Source organism: Hemitrygon akajei, chromosome 22 (assembly GCF_048418815.1).
Source record: "Hemitrygon akajei chromosome 22, sHemAka1.3, whole genome shotgun sequence".
NCBI classification, from domain to species: domain Eukaryota; kingdom Metazoa; phylum Chordata; class Chondrichthyes; order Myliobatiformes; family Dasyatidae; genus Hemitrygon; species Hemitrygon akajei.
The window spans coordinates 60,212,455-60,229,897 of record NC_133145.1 but is presented as its reverse complement, the minus strand read 5'-3'; the positions used below and the strand labels follow the sequence as shown (position 1 = coordinate 60,229,897).

Below are 17,443 nucleotides of genomic sequence, written 5' to 3'. Positions count from 1 at the left end.
CCTTCTCCAGCTCTGTATCACTTTTGCCAATCACCTTTCCAGCTCTTAGCTTCATCCCACCCCCTCCGGTCTTCTCCTATCATTTCGCATTTCCCCCTCCCCCACTACTTTCAAATCTTACTATCTTTCCTTTCAGTTAGTCCTGACGAAGGGTCTCGGCCCGAAACATCAACAGTGCTTCTCCCTATAGATGCTGCCTGGCCTGCTGTGTTCCACCAGCATTTTATGTGTGTTGTTTGAATTTCCAGCATCTGCAGATTTCCTCATGTTTGGTCTTGATGAATGTTATTTCATCTGGTGGTGTGCATGTATACAACTGTGGAGAGCCTACTATAGCCACATTCTATTTACATATTAAAATAAACCTTTATTTAATATTGCTACAGTGCTGGTCATGGGAATTATTGATGGCCAAGTGTCAATCTTCAGGAATATATGGTATTATTTATTTGTGGTAATCTCACCTTCTGTGTTGTGTGTGAATTATATATACTGTGTTGTGCACCTTGGTCCAGAAGAATGTTATTTCATGGAGTGGAATACATGTATACGGTTGAATAACAATAAATTTGAACTTTAAGTAGACTGGCTTTGAAGATGCTTGTTGTGGTTCTACTTTGAGAGATCCATAAAGAACATAGGAATGTTTCTTTATGAAAATATTTACTCTGTTTCATTTTTAAAATTCTGATAATTCCAGGCCTCCTGTCTTTTCCCTAGCCACTGCCTAAATTTTACAATTTCCATCCTTGATTTTAAATTCCTTCATGGCCTTAATCCTACAATCTACTAGGTACAGTATCTATACTTCTCTAATCCAAGCATGACTTGGAGAAATTCAGCAGGTTGGGCAACATCCAGAGAGGAAAATAACAGATGTTTTGGGCCAAGAGTCTTCATCAGGGCTGGAAAGAAAGGGGGCAGAAGCCAGAATAACTCCAGCATTGCCAGCTATTTCTAACCATCCCCCACCACCTTCCTACCTATCTTCGATCTACTGTAACTCCTTTGTTCCTTTCAAGATGCTCTTTGACAGGGGTCACCAACCTTTTTTTTGTACCGCGGACTGGTTTAATATTGACAATATTCTTGCGGACGGACCGAGGTGGTGGGGAGGAGGGGGCAGTGTGAGTGTTAATATCAACCGGAATATAGGTGATGTCAACTATAAGTCACTTATAAATGGCTAATACACTCAATTTCGTTTCTAAAAGGGTTTATCTAACGAATTTAATATTAAACACACAACGCATATTTTCCTTGCATGAACACAGTTATATTATAATTAACACAGTCAATTATAATTCACTAATAAGTCAATAGCATCATAACATTTTAAGTAACGTTTGGATATTAAACACACATTGCATATTTTCCTCGTATGGACATATAAAATCATTGCAACACACCAGTGAGAGGACAAGGTAAGCGCGTGGCCCGGAGAGAGCGACCCACCGACCGACCGAGCGAGGAGTGCGACAGGGTCCCTGTAGGATCTATCGGCCGACAAAAGTTTGTTTCAGTAGCTCGCAGCGCGGTAGCTGCTCTGTTACTTACGAAACCCTGAGCCCGAATTAGGTTGTCTGCGAATATTTTAGCACCGGGTTCCCCACGGACATTCGGTGTGCGAAAGAGGTTTAGAGGCGGCGCCCATCTGTCCGCGCTCCAGGCCGGTAGCAACGGCACTTCCCGCCGGCCGCGCGAGGCCAACCAGTGATCCCGGGCGCGAGGGTATCACTGCGTTTAGGCGGCTGATGACCTCGCGTGGGTTCAACAGTGGGCGTGACAGGAAAGGTGCAACGGGCTCGTAGCGTCTCCTCGCGGCCCGGTGGTTGGGGACCACTGCTCTTTGAGACCTAATTTGCATAGCTCCATGCCGAACACAAAGCTATTTGATAATATTCCTGTGAACCGGCTTAGCATGCTGTCATTGAATTAGCAGACTCTGCTGTTAGCAGATCAAAGGAGTTCCCGTGGCTATATGAGAACAGGAAACGTTCCCCACATCCTGTAGAAAAGTGTGAGATTAAAAAGTGCCTCTTCTCACCTGCCCATCACCTCTCTCTGGTGCTGCTCCTCCTTTACTGTTCCCCATGGTCAACTGTCTGCTCCTATCAGATTTTTTCTTCTTCAGCACTTTGCCTCTTCCACCTATCATCTCCCAGCTTCTGAATTTACCCCGCCAGCCCACCGACCTACCTTGCCCCTCAGCTGATCTCATCCATCAGTTGCCGGCTTGTACTCCTTCTCCCACCTTCTTAATCTAGCTTTTGCTCCCTTTCTTACCAGTTCTAATGAAGACTCTTGGCCCAAAACGTCTGTTATTTCCCTCTCCAGATGTTGCCTGATCTTCTGAGTTCCTCCAGAATTTTGTTGCTCAACGTTTCCAGGGTCTGCAGAATCTCTTTGACAACAGTTTTATAACAATGGGGTAAACTCAAAAGAGCAAAGTAGGCACAAAGTAAGGTTCAAAAAAATAATAACAGCCTTGTAATTAACTTTGAGGCATAACAACTAGCCAGGACATGCAATTATTGCAGATAATAATGACAGATTCAAAATTACAATAAGGTGGACTCTTAACCTCACAATCTACCTTGTTATTACAACACACCTTATTCTCTATCCTCTTTGCATTTTCTCTGTAACAATTTATTCTGCATTCTGTTATTTTCTCTTGTACTACCTCAATGTACTGTTGTACTGAATTGATCTGTATGGCTGGCATGCAAAACAATATTTTTCACTGTACCCAGTATATTTGACAAAAATAAACCAATTTTCTAAGTTGTTCCAAGGTTTCATCCATTTTTCAGCTCTTCAATCCTCCCAGAACTCTGCTTTCCTCTAACTTTGGACTTGCCTTTATCCCTCTAATAGCAGCCATGCATTCAAGTGTTTAGATTTCAAGACATACTCTCCCTAAACCTCTTGAGAAATGTCTTTTTCCTTGTACGCACTCCTTAAAACCTCGCAAGCTTCAGGTTATAGAATCCTTGAGCATGGCCGCAAAGAAATGGGCCCTTTGGCCCATTTAGTTCATACCAACCTGTTATTCTCATTCATCCCATCGACCTGCATCTGGATCACAGCCCTCCATATCCTTCCCATCCATGTACCTATCCAAATTTCTCTTCAATGTTGAAAATGAACCCATGTCTACCACCTCTGTTGGCAGCTCATCCATATTCTCACCAGCCTCTTTGTGTAGAATACCCCTCACTTCAAGGTTCAAAGTGTTATGCATTCACACCACCTTTATAGCACCTATCTTTCACCCCTAACCTATGACCTGTGGTGTAATAGAGTCATAGGTTATATCCGTGGGATAAATTGCAGACCAATTACTCTTTTATGAAGTTCATTGGGAGGTTTCCTGTGGTAAAGCAACAGTGTAGTGAGAATGATTGCATTTCAGAAGGGTACATATTTTCAAATGCAAACAAATAACAAATACAATACAATCTGATAATTCAAAACCCTCAGGACTTATTGAATTGACTTTATTTCTTACATCCTTCACATACATGAGGAGTAAAAATCCTTATGTTACATCTCCATCTAAATGTGCCATGTGCAATCATAGTAATTTATAATAAATAGAACAGTCGATGTAATATAGAGTACACTCAAATCAGCATGAGTTCATCAGTCTGATGGCCTGGTGGAAGAAGCTGTCCTGGAGCCTGTTGGTCCTGGCTTTTATGCAGCGGGACCGTTTTCCAGATGGTAGCAGGTGGAATAGATTGTGGTTGGGATGGTTTGGATCCGCAGTGATCCTACGGTCCCTTTTTACACACCTCGCATTGTAAATGTCCTGAACTACAGATGCACTAGACTGTCTGCACCACTCTCTGCAGAGTCCTGTGATTAAGGGAGGTACAGGTCCCATACTAGGCAATGATGCAGCAAGTCAGGATGCTCTCAAGTGTACCCCTGTAGAAAGTTCTTAGGATTTCGGGGCCCATACCAAACTTACTCAACTGTCTGAGGTGAAAGAGGTACTGTTCTGTACACATCACGAGGTCCTTGGTGACGTGGATGCCGAGGAACTTAAAGCTGTTTACCCTCTCAACCCCAGATCCATTGATGTCAATAGGAGTTAGCCCATCTCCATTCTTCCTATAATCCACAACCAGCTCCTTTGTTTTTGTGACATTGAGGGGGAGGCTGTTTTCTTGACACCACTGTGCCAGAGAGATGACTTCTTCCCTGTAGGCCACCTCGTTATTGTTTGAGATAAGGCCAATCAATGTAGTGTCGTTGGCAGATTTAATAAGCAGATTGGAGCTGTGGGTGGCGATACAGTCATGGGTACTAAACCGCCAGATTTCCTAGATTATTGGTTGTTATGTACACTAATGGCCAGATGCGCTTTTTCATCTTTTTTTTTAATATATTGCACAGCAGGAGAATAAATTTTCCAGTGATCCTGGCCTCTGGAAGAGAGAAATGTACTGGCATTCCAGAACCGGCCTCATCAATAAACCAGCCTGTGTGGTGACATGTGGTGCTATGAACCCCAACATTGGCTCCAGCTGCAAACCAAACCCACATTCCACATTTCAGGCCCCTGGTTCTGTACACACATGCTGTTTGCACTTTGAATCCTGGCTCAAAAGAGGTGGAGCTACACTCGGTGGCCACTTTATTAGGTACACATGTACACCTGTTCGTGAATCAAATATCAAATCAGTTAATCATGTGAGAACAGCTCAATGCATAAAAGCAGGCAGACACAGTCAAGAGATTCAGTTGTTGCTCAGACCAAACATCAGAATGAGGAAGAAATATGATCTAAGTGACTTTGACTGTGGTATGATTGGTGCCAGACGGAATAGTTTGAGTATCTCAGACACTGCTGATCTCCTGGGATTTTCACACACAAAAGTCTCTGGAATTTATAGAGAAAGGTGTGAAAAATAGAGCAGCAGTTCTGTGGGCGAAAACACCTAGTTAATGTGAGAGGCCAGAGGAGAATGGCCAGACAGGTTCAGGCTGACAGGAAGGTGACAGTAACTCAAACAGCCACATGTTTAAAAAGGTGGTGTGCAGAAGAGCATCTCTGAATGCCCAATAGGTTGAACCTTGAAGTGGATGAGTGACAGCAGCTGGTGACACCGTAATCCACTCCTGTACCTAATAAAGTGGCTACTGTGGGTCGATTCCAGACCCTGTATTTTCAAAAATCAGATGACAGATTATCAGAGTTTTACTATATACCTGTGAATAAATTCTCAGCATATTGAGAAACAATGCAGTGTAATGCTGTCCTGATAATGTTCTTGTGCTAATTATTTATAGACGTTTTATCAGTGGCCTTGATATGTTTTTGTTGACACAATCTATTTTCAAAGAACCAGAAAAAGGGTATCGGTTAAATCAGAGCACAAAAAGTTGACCAATTTTAAATCAGGAACTGTAAAATATGGACACAGCTATGATTTTATTTATAGAGTAATAGAAAGAACAACACAGAAACAGGTCCTTCAGCCTATCTACTCCATGCTGAACCATTTAAACAGCCAACTCCCATCAACCTGTACCAGGACCATAGCCCGCCATACCCCTACCATCCATATACCTATCCAAACTTAACATAAACATTGAAATCAAGCTTGCATGCACCACTTGTGCTGACAGCTCGTTCTACACGCTATTTCCCCTCATGTTCCCCTTAAATTTTTCACCTTTCACCCTTAACCTATGACCTCTAGTTGTAGCCCCACTCAACCTCAGTGGAAAATGCCTACTTGCATTTATCCTATATATACCCCTCATAATTTTGTATACCTCTATCAAATCTCCCCTCAATCTTCTATGTTCCCAGGAATAAAGTCCTAACCTATTCAATCTCAGGTCCTCCTGACATGGCAACATCTTTGTAAATTTTCTCTGTACTCTTTTAACATTATTTACATCTTTCTTGTGGATCAGTGACCAAACTGCACAAAATACTCCAAATCAAGCCTCATTAATGTCTCATACAACTTCATATAACATCCCATCTCCTGTACTCCTGTGTTGATATACAGTAGATGACAAACAACAGACCCAGCACCTATCCCTGCAGCACTCCACTAGTCACAAGTTTTCAGTCAGAGAGGCAACCCTCTACTACCACTCTCTGGCTTCTCCCACAAAGCCAACGTGTAATCCAATCCAATTTACTACCTCATCTTGAATGTCCAGTGACTGAACCTTCATAACCAACCCTCCAATGCAGGATCTTGTCAAACGCCTTGCTAAAGTCCATGTAAACAACATCCATTTTCTTGCCTTCATGAACTCCCAGGTAACTTCCTCAAAAAACTCTATAAGAATGGTTAGAGAGGACCTACCATGCATGAAGCCATGCTGACTATTCTAAATTGGTCCATGTTTATCCAAATCTCATATAACTAGTCCCTTAGAATATCTTCCAATAACTTTCACACTACTGATGTCAAGCTCACTGGCCTATAATTTCCTGGTTTATTCTTAGAGCCCTTCTTAAACAGCAGAACAACATTGGCTATCCTCCAATTCTCCGGTACCTCACCTGTCACTAAGGATGATTTAAATATCTCTGCCAAGGTCCCGGTAATTTCTACACTTGCCTCCCGTAGGGTCCGGGGATTGTCAGGTTCTGGGGATTTCTCCACCCTGATTTGCCTCAAAGCAGCAAACACCTTGTCTTCTGTAATCTGTATAGAGTTCATAAGTTTAATGCTGTTTTGCCTCACTTCTATAGACCCTGTCCATCTCCTGAGTAAATAGAGATGCAAAAATGCATTTAAGATCTCCCCCATCTCTTCTGGCTCCCTGCATGAATTACCAATCTGATCTCCCAGAAGACCAATTTTGCCCCATGTTGTTCTTTACCTTCTTTGTCCGCTAAGGCAAGCTCATGCCTTCTCGCACCTCATGCACTCCTGATGAAGGGTTTTGGCCCGAAACGTCGTCACTACCTCCTCCCATAGATGCTGTCCGGCCTGCTGAGTTCTGCCAGCATTTTGTGTTTTTACTCATGCCTTCTTTTATCCCTCCTGATTTCTTCCTTAAATATTAACTTGTATTTCTTATGCTCCGTAAGCACCCCATTGTTCCTACCTACCTATACCTGTAATGCACCTCCTTTTCTTCTTAACCAGGGCCTCAATATCTCTTAAAAACCAAGGTTCCCTACACCAGTTTATTGTTAACTTTTATTCTGACAGGTGCATACAAGCTTTGTACTCTCAAGATTTCATCTTTGAAGGCCTCCCACTTACCAAGTACACCTTTGCCAGTAAACAGCCTCTCCCAGCCACACTTGCCAGATCCTTTCTGATACCATCAAAATTGGCCTTTCTCCAATTTAGAATCTCAACCCATAGACTATCTTCTTGTAAATTTACTTTGAAACTAATAGCATTTTGATCACTAGTTGCAAAGTGTTCCCCTACACTAATTTTTGTCAACTGCTTTGTCTCATTCCTTAATAGCAGATCAAGTATAGCACACTCTCTCCTCGGGACTTCTATGTACTGATTAAGGAAACTTTCCTGAACACATTTGATAAACTCTATCCCCTCAAGTCCTTTTACAGTGTTGTGGTCCCAGTCAATATGTGGAAAGCTAAAATCGCCTACAATAACAACCTTATGGTTCTGCAATCACTCTAGAATTTTTTCCCTCTAAACCACTTGAAATGGTTTTTTTTAAATTATTTATTGATTGATTGAAACATACAGTGTGAACTACACCTTTACAGCTCTTTGAGCTATGCTGCCCCAGCAACCCCAATTAATCCTAACCTAATCAAGGGACAATTTACAATGAGCAATTATCCTACACGGTATTTCTTTGGACTGTGGAAGGAAACCGGAGCACCTGGGAGAAACCACACATTCCATAAGGAGGACATAAAGAGACTCCTTATAGACGGCACCAGAACTGTACTCTGAACACCAATGACCCGTGGTGCAATAGCATTGCAGTAACCGCTACACTACCGTGGTGCCCAATGTGATGTTACATCACCTTCTCTGACCCTTTGAGCTGAGACTTTCACTTTGAAGATTATTTGTCATCATTTCTACTTTGATCACAGTGTGTGAAATTTAAATTGGAAGATGAGTCACAACCAATACGTCTTGAAATATCAATAGTAAATTCTCTCTGGACTTTAAGTACCTAGGATATATTTTTAAATGTGTTTATTGAATACATCTCACAATTAAATATTTACCAGATGGAAGCTATTACCTTCATTTTCACATATTCTGTTCCTAGGTCACCAGATCCATTGGTCTCTATGTTTGAAAACTAGTACCATGTATTCAGAGGATGAGAGGTGACTTGATAGAGGTTTACAAGATGATTTGAGGCATAGATTGAGTGGACGCCAAAAACATTTTCCTCGGGAGAAATCATTTTAAGGTATTTGGAGGAATGTTAGAGGTAAATTTTTGACAGAAAATGGTGAGTGCATGGAATACCCTGCCAAATGTAGTGGTAGAGTCAGATATACAGTATTAGAGGCATTTAAGAAACTCTTAGATAGGCACATGGACATAGGAAAAGGATGTCTATGTAGGAGGGAAGAGTTTGATTGATCTTAGAGTAGGTGATAAGATTGTGGGCAGAAGAGCCTGTACTGTGCTGTAATGTTCTATATTCTATGTTCATATTAATTCTGAGCTGAAAATTAAAGCTGTTTCAAATTTCCCCATGAACAGCATCGTATTAAACTCCGTCACTACTAAATACTCTATATATGCCTGGACCATTTGGCTGTTACGTCTCATTACTCAATACTGTTATCTATTCTGAAATTGATTAAAGTATATAACCATATTGGTTCTTCATCTTATTTGAGTATACTAGCCTTGTACCTTCCCTATATTTCATTTATACCTTACAAGCCACTCCTGAGCTATGCCTCAGAAATGGTGAATACCCTCCCAATTTGAATTAATTGAGCGTTTTGCACCCTGTAGATTTTATTGATAAATAATTTACTGGAGTCACATTCAAACATGTTATTGTCTAAATTGCTCTGCTGCTTTACTTTATTTCTGTATGCTGATTTATTTATTTTATTAAACTTTCATTTTATAACTATTTAGTATTTTGTCTTTGCCATCATCCCAAACTTATTTATTCTACCATTGCCTTCAACTACCAAGGCCCCAGGCACAGGTATTCTCCCCTCAAACCTCTCTACAATTGTTTTCTCCTTTAAAATCACTAAACAACATTTTTGTCATCTGCCCTCATATGTGAACAAGAACATAGAACATTATAGTATAGGAACAGGCAATTCAACTCACTAATCCCATCTCCCTGTACATGGTCCATTTCTCTCCAGTCCCGACATGTTCATGTTCCTGTCTAATGGCTCCTAAATACCTCCATTGTTATCTGCATCCATTACTTCTCCTGGTAACATCATCCAGGGATGCAGCACTTCCTGTTAAAAAAAAACTTGCCCTGCAGGTCTCCATTAAACTTCCCTTTTCTCACCTTAAAGCTATGTCCTCTATTAATAGACATTTATATCCTGGGGAAAAAAGGCTATTTGTGGGTGGCAGGGTGGAGATACTTCTCTACCAAAGGAGGTGTAAGGCACTCCTTCCCTCTGCTAGCCTGCAGGTCACCCTAGGGCAAGGTGTAATACCTGCATAGCTGCCCAATCAGAGTCACGTGAATCCATGGGACCAGGAGGCAGATGATCATATGAGCATCTGGTTCATATCGCAAGTCTTGGTTAGATAGATAGATAGATAGATAGATAGATAGATACTTTATTCATCCCCATGGGGAAATACAACTTTTTTCCAATGTCCCATACACTTGTTGTAGCAAAACTAATTACATACAATACTTAACTCAGTAAAAAAAATATGATATGCATCTAAATCACCATCTCAAAAAGCATTAATAATGATATGGTGCAACTCAAACTACCTGCGTCTCAATATCACCAAGACCAAGGAGATGGTGGTGGACTTTAGGAGATCTAGGCCTCATATGGAGCCAGTGATCATTAATGGAGAATGTGTGGAGCAGGTTAAGACCTACAAGTATCTGGGAGTACAGTTAGACGAGAAACTTGACTGGACTGCCAACACAGATGCCTTGTGCAGGAAGGCACAGAGTCGAATGTACTTCCTAAGAAGGTTGGCGTCATTCAATGTCTGTAGTGAGATGCTGAAGATGTTCTATAGGTCAGTTGTGGAGAGTGCCCTCTTCTTTGTGGTGGCGTGTTGGGGAGGAAGCATTAAGAAGAGGGACGCCTCACGTCTTAATAAGCTGGTAAGGAAGGCGGGCTCTGTCGTGGGCAAAGTACTGGAGAGTTTAACATCGGTAGCTGAGCGAAGGGCGCTGAGTAGGCTACGGTCAATTATGGATAACTCTGAACATCCTCTACATAGCACCATCCAGAGACAGAGAAGCAGTTTCAGTGACAGGTTACTATCGATGCAATGCTCCTCAGACAGGATGAACTGACAACAGGTAGACAATCTATGAAGAGTACTGGTAAGATTTCAAGAAGACAAGAAAATAGGAGCAGGAGTAGACCACTCAGCCTGTCAAACCTGCCCCACCCCATTCAGTATGATCATGGCTGGTCTATGCTGGCCTCAAATCCCCATCTGTGCTTTTTCTCTACATCTCACCATTCCTCAATTTTTCCAGTGTTTATTGCATTTGGTTGGCTTACAAATGATCTTGCTTGTACTGTCCATGGGGGCATAATTCCATGGATTTATCATGCTCTTACGGGATCAATTCCTAGGCACCTCAGTTTTATGTAAACATCTCTTTATTTGGCGGCCTTCGTTCCCAATTTCCAACACCTGCTTTTGCTTATTGTTCTTGCAGGTAGATATTAAATCAAATCAGCAAAAAGCTTTGTCAAAAAGCCAGGTTTTAAGGGATGATTTAAAGAAAGAAAAAGGGTTTGAGGGAGGGAATTCCGGTGTTTGATAATTAATAATTTGAATGCAAGATGTCTGCGTTGAAGAGATTTGATGTTACTCATTAGCAGACGTTCACACACCTTAATGATACACTTCTTCGGAGTTATACTGACAATCATTTTTACATCCAACAATTAAAACTTGTTCTGAAATAATTTCCAATGGCAGCAGAAATTGAAGTTGGTTCCACAGAAGAAGCTCAACTGATGCCCTTGTAGGAATTTCTATCAAAAGTGTATCTGCTTTGATGTTTTCTTCCCCAACTAATTTATAGGGATGTCTGTGATCTAAATGGTTTCAGCTAATAAATACAAGTTGATTTTATTAGCTGGATCCGTTCAGTGTTTGTTTTTTAATCAAAATAAGCAAGCCATTGTACAGTTTATGGTAATAATAAATTACTTGCAGTTAATTAAAAAACATATTTCATCTACGAAATTACATCTGTGTTGGGAGATTCCGACATTTACCAGCGCCCTCAACTATTCGCTGGTGGTCGACATGAAAATGAACGAGAAATGGTGACAGAAGAGCGGAGCTCTTGGCAGATTGTCAATTATATTTAATCATCAATATCAATATACTGCGTGAGCATTGAAAACCAGAAAATGATTTTATTTTTCACATTTAAAGTACGGATCCTGCTACTTGGGGATTCCTTCTCGTTCGCATCTTCTAGTTTATTAGCTGGCGAAAGTGGAGTTTGGCGTTTGTCCCGGGTCTGGGTTTCCCATCCAGTGATGCAGACGACCTTTCACGTCATTGTGGGTATTTATGAAATGTGTTACTCAGCCGTTAAAAATAGATCCCGCGATTCTCGTGCATTTAGACTTCATTAACACTTATCTATGTATTCACATTCCTTTCGAGCTAAACTCCCACATAATCCTTTCGCAGACCCCCAATTTTCCCAGGACTCCCGTTGCATCAGCCTTGGGTTAAAATCACGCACATATCCTATTCTGTGTTCTGGTCTCTTCCTGGCAAGAGCCCAGTTGTGTGTAAGTGTCCTACTGTCTCCTCCATCTGTCCTCTCCGGTGTCGGAATCGTCAGATCGCAGAACACGTGTGCGGCGGTGGCGTGATACCCTCCTCCTCCTTAATCCCACTTCTCCCTCCCGTCACCTCGCTCGACAGAATCACTTTGTTCCCATTCACTTTGCTTCGAGCAGGCAAACTCCTCAGTCATCTGCTGCCCCGCATCCCGAGGAGAAGCGACCAAACCCAAGCGCAGGCTAGCATTTGAAGCAAATTGTTTTATCCCCCCAACCGCACCCTCGGCTTCTCTCCGCTGCGTGTTGTCTGCGGGTAGCAGTCGCTAAACGCTGACCCACACCCAATTGCCGCTTCAGAGGGCGAACAAGACCGTGCGGTAACTTCATTGGCGAAGTCGTTTTGTGATCTTGAACAAGGTAAAGACTGGATTACATGTGCGGTAAGATTTGGTACTGTTTTAGTGTATTTTCACACACACGTGTTTCCTCCTGTCGGCATTAACCGGGTCCCTTTTACAATGAGTGGGCTATTATGAGAGGGATTAATGATTTTTTTTGTTAAATAGTGACTTTCCCCGGGTCTCCCTGGTAAACTCCCAGTTATTCGCCCTGACCCGAACCAGACAGTGTCCAACATCGGGCCAACAACCTTCGTCAAGCGGTAGGTATCCCGTTCAGGTGTGGAAATTTTGCCGAGTGCACCGGCTACCCAACCAGTCAACATTTCATCGGTAATCTGCCATATGTTTTACATTACGTCTTCCTTAAATCGAATTTAAAAGATCTGCAAAAATGCGGATTCCTTGCCAACAGCAAATACGATAAAATCGATTACATCCTTTAATTGGTACAGCAAAATTTTGCAGATTCATTGTCTGAAATGTGCATTGTTAAATTTAATCAATCAAAGTATGCTTAATTTATAAAAGAAAACCTTTTTATTAACTATATTAGGAGCCCTGTATGGAATGTTGAAATGATTAGGGTGATGCGGCGAATATTTAGGTTATTACAGTCACCAACAGATCGGCGATCGAGTGCTCTGGGAATAACCACATGTTTAGTTCTCTGGAGAGATTTCGAGCGACCCATTTAACTAATCTCACGTTTCAATGGAACCACTGGGCAAAGGAGAAGCGTTCTGGTCGTTCAACGTTGGCATTTATGTCTGTACGCCTTCTATTCGTTGCAATGCAAAGATTGCACTGATTAGTGTTTAAAAGCCTCTATAAATTAACACCCCACCCCCATTCCCAGCCCTCCTTCGCTTTACTTTTCCAAACCCTCTGAAGCGCAACCGAATTATCGATAGATGTCGCGACTATCTAACCACCGCGCCGCTAATTCGATTCCACTCCTACATTCGTCCCATCAACTCCCGACCAACTGATCAGTAATCCCAACGCGTTTGCCGGCGTTACTGGATTACTGAGACACCAAGAAACTGCATTTCTGGGGACGATTTGTTGCCGGTGTCTGGCCGTGGAGAGAGGTAATCGGTCTGGAATACAGCAAAGAAATCTTTTGCCGAAACACGAAAGAGTACCTGTAAGATATAAAACGACCAATTAGAAACTGAGATTTATTAAATTTTTATCAGTCAGTAGTCACCTCCAGGAGGGTGAAGGCAGATTAAATGATAAAAATTTATCGATCAAATTTATGATAAAAACGTTGTACCGCTGCTACTGTAAGTTAACAAAATTCTGGACACATGCCGGTGATAATAAACTTGATTCTGAATCTGAAAGAAAATCGGACAAATTCTTGAAAGGTACCAATTTCCAGAGCAGTGGTAAAGGAAGAGTTGCCAGATTACTTTTAAAGAGCTAGCACCAGAACAATGGGCCAAAACAACTGTTTCTGTGCTGCTGTAACTTCCCATGGCTCCAACAAACGGAAGCCAGAAAGGGAAACAAAGGGTTAAGGTAAAGGCTGGATGGGAGTTGTCTGCCATACAGGATTTCTCACATTTTGATTTTCTCACTTTAGAACAAAACACATTGCTTGAGAGAGAAGACAAGATGTTGCTACCATTTGTGAATTGTTTGCCAATATAAATACTTTTTTTTAAAAGCGAGGTTTGCAAAATGCTACAAACTCCCCCTTTGTAAGCAGTGTGGTCTGGAAGGCTGAGACCCAGCTGTAGAGAATAAGTGAGTCCCTCATGTTGGAGGTAGAGTCCCTCTGGTATTGAAAGCAGTTCTCGGCCTGTGGGCCCTACTCAGCTTTCATAGATTATTCATTGTGATGCCCTCCCAGAGGGTGCATTATGTTTCAGTCCTAACCCAGGTAATTTGTGTGCAGCTGTGACAAATGTAATTCTAGCAAAAATCCCACAAAGCAGATTACAACACACGTAAAATGCTGGAGGAACTTAGCAGGTCAGACAGCATCCATGGAAATGAGTAAGTCAATGTTTTGGGCTGAGACCCTTCATTAGGGTTGCTGATATAAACTTGCTTCATTGGTTAGGGCACCAAGTGTAAAAGCTGACAGATCATGTTGCAATTGTATAAAACTTTAGTTATGTCACATTTGGAATATGTGAGCAGTTCTAGTCATCGTATTACAAGTAGGATGTGGGAGATTTGGAGAATGCAGAAGAGGTTTGCTAGGATGTTGTCCGGAGTCTGGACTGAAGAGTATTAGCTAAAAGGAGAGGTTGGATAAACTTGGATTGTTTTCACTTGAGTGCGGGAGGCTGCAGGCAACCTTATAGAAAGCTGTAAAATTATGAGAGGTGTAAATAGGGTAGATGGTCAGAGTTTTTCCCCTAGGGTAGAAATGTCAGATACTAGAGGCTAGGGGTTTAAGGTGAGGGGTGAGAAGTTTAAAGGAGATTTGTGAGGCAAGTTTTTTTTACACAGGAAGTGGTAGATACCTCAAACCTGCTACAGGGCAAGAGGCATAAACAGATAGAGTAATGCTATTTAATAAGCAGTTTTACACATTTTTACCTGCAGGGAATTGAGGGATATGAATCTTGTGTAGGCAGTTGTGATTAATTTAGATTAGCATTTTGGTTAACACAAGCACTGTGGACCGAAGGACTTGCTTCTATTTTGTATTATACTTATGGGGTAATCTATATTGCTACTGTAATATCACCTTAAACTTATAGCCGCCAAGTGCATATAGTAATCTTTATTGTGTTATATTATCTTAGCCTTGAACAGACATTGCTGCTATCAAGATAAGGTTTCATTATGAATTGCTTTAATTTTGTTTTGGCATTCCATTATTTTCTGGTATATTAAAATTTCCTACTTCAGAATTTTTCCCATGAGTCCGTCACATATTTCATGACATCCTTGGGATTGATGGAAAGGGCTTCCAGATTTGCAGATGAGTAACACCTGGTGATAAAATTGTGAATAAAAATTGTTCTACTGACCACGATGTGTCATATCCTATTTTAAAAAGTAATAGTTTAATATGGATGGGAGAAAGTTAGATGATGTTGCAGAGCTGTGGGAGTGGAGGAGTGGTGTTCACAAGGCAATAAGAGCACCAAATTAAGCCAATAGGACTTTATGAATATTTAACGATAATGTTACAGGCTGCAACACTGGAACATATTTCCTTGTTTAATGATTTAATCAGAATTAAATATCAAGAATATGGTTTAGATACCCTGTCAAAGGATAAGGGGATTTAGGAATAGACCACAGCGAAACAGAACTTTGCATTAAGTGTTGACAAATTGGTCGGGAATGAATGGCCAGTATGCATGTCTAACTTTCTTGAAATATTGGGATTTACAGAATTATTTTAAAAAGTTGATATGGATCAGATTCAGACTCGCTTGTCACATGTACATTGAAATTTACAGTGAAAAGCATCGTTTGTATTAACAAGCAACACAACGTAATGCTGTTGCCAATGTAGAACATTATTCTGCTCACAGTGCTCGGAAGAACAACACAAAACACAACAGGGAGACTTTTGTTAATAGTAATTTTTGTTCAGATTTGTTATAATATTGGTGTTACAATAAATCTAAAATTTCAAACATCTGTAATAGTATGTGGATAAATATCTAATTATTTTAACATTATTGTCTTTGATCATTATTGTTACATAAATCTGGTTACTAGAGTTGTACATCAGACAAGATTATCTCCATAGAATTGGCATCTTCTAGCTTTCATTATAAAGGAAGCTACTCATCACAGAACATTTGTGAAAAGATTCAGCTAACTAACTTAATTTAAAGTATAGATAGGATATTGGACCATCTTGAACTTTACAGTTCCACAACGTACCAGTCAATGTAATAAGTAATCTCATCAGAAGGATCACAGAGTGATTTATGTGGGAAATATAGACACAATAAAAGCTGCTTTTTCTGGTTGAACTTTATAATAGTGGAGAAGGAGAGAGAACTGAACTTCTGTTGCATTAACCTTCAGGGTATGTGATGGTGACAATGGATGACAAAAGTGAGACAGCGTCTCACTTTGCCATAAGTGACAAATGTCATCTCATCTATAGAAAGCATCAGAAACAGAAATGTAGCATTTCAGTATCAGCCTTAAGCCAGCTAGCCACCAAAACCTGACCCAGATCCAAGTTAATTGACTTTAATTTCCTCATTCATCTGGAGCCCATTTTACAGAGTTTTCCATTCTGTGCTGCTCCTCTGATTCCGCAGGTGACATTTTGATGGTAATTTCCACTAGTTCAAAAGCAAGTGTGGGGTATTTGACTCTGAGCTTGTTTTATCAAAATACTGGCTGTTCTTAGGCTATAAGATATGGAAGCAGAATTTAGGACATTTGGCCCATTGAACCTGCTCTGCTATTCGATCGTGGATGATTTATTTTCACTCTCAACCCCATTCTCATGCCTTCTCACCATCACATTTGACACCCTTAAATATACCCAATGACTTGGCCTCCACAGCTGTCCAGGGCGATGAATTCCACAGGTTCACCAAAAAAATTTCCCTCCTGACCTCTGTTCTCTTCTCCCTCCACACATCTTCCTGCATTATCCCATATTCCCTGAATGTAGAAGTTTATCAATCTCAGTTTTCAACTCATTGACAGAGCCTTCACAGTTCTTGACTGCAAACAATTCCAAAAGATGTATCACATTCTGCATGAAGAAATCCCTCCTCATCTACATCCAAAATGGCCACATTGTATTCAAGCATATTTTATGTGTAAAAAGACAACCTATACACTAGTATGGTCCTATATAATTGAAGTATGGCTGACATGCTATTTGCAACCTGCACGTTGCCTTTTAGTGACTAGTGACAAAGATATCTAGTTCCCTTCTAACATAAGCATCACCCAATCTTTCACCATTTGAAAAACAATTTGTTTTTCTGTATTGGGCACCAGGCTGAACAACTTTATATTATAAAATCTTGTATCTGTCATGATTCTACCCATCTTCTAAAGCAGGGGATCTTAACTTTTTTTAAGCTTTGTACCTCTTTGGTAGTCCAGTGAAGCCTATGGACTCCTCTGGACATATTTATATGAT

The 17,443-nt window shown here is 41.0% G+C and overlaps 1 protein-coding gene across 3 annotated transcripts in view; it reads left to right on the top strand.

The window, feature by feature from the left end:
• The first annotated feature begins 11,624 nt into the window (after positions 1 to 11,624).
• Positions 11,625 to 17,443, top strand: part of LOC140714802 (voltage-dependent calcium channel gamma-5 subunit) — a 46,524-nt gene continuing 40,705 nt past the window's right edge. The window contains exon 1 of one of the 3 annotated variants that reach the window (XM_073026396.1): positions 11,625 to 12,384. The gene's annotated coding sequence lies outside the window, so the exon portion shown is untranslated. Of the gene's footprint in view, positions 12,385 to 12,513; positions 12,606 to 17,443 lie in introns of those variants that run through there. The other 2 variants (XM_073026395.1, XM_073026397.1) reach the window with 2 other exon arrangements.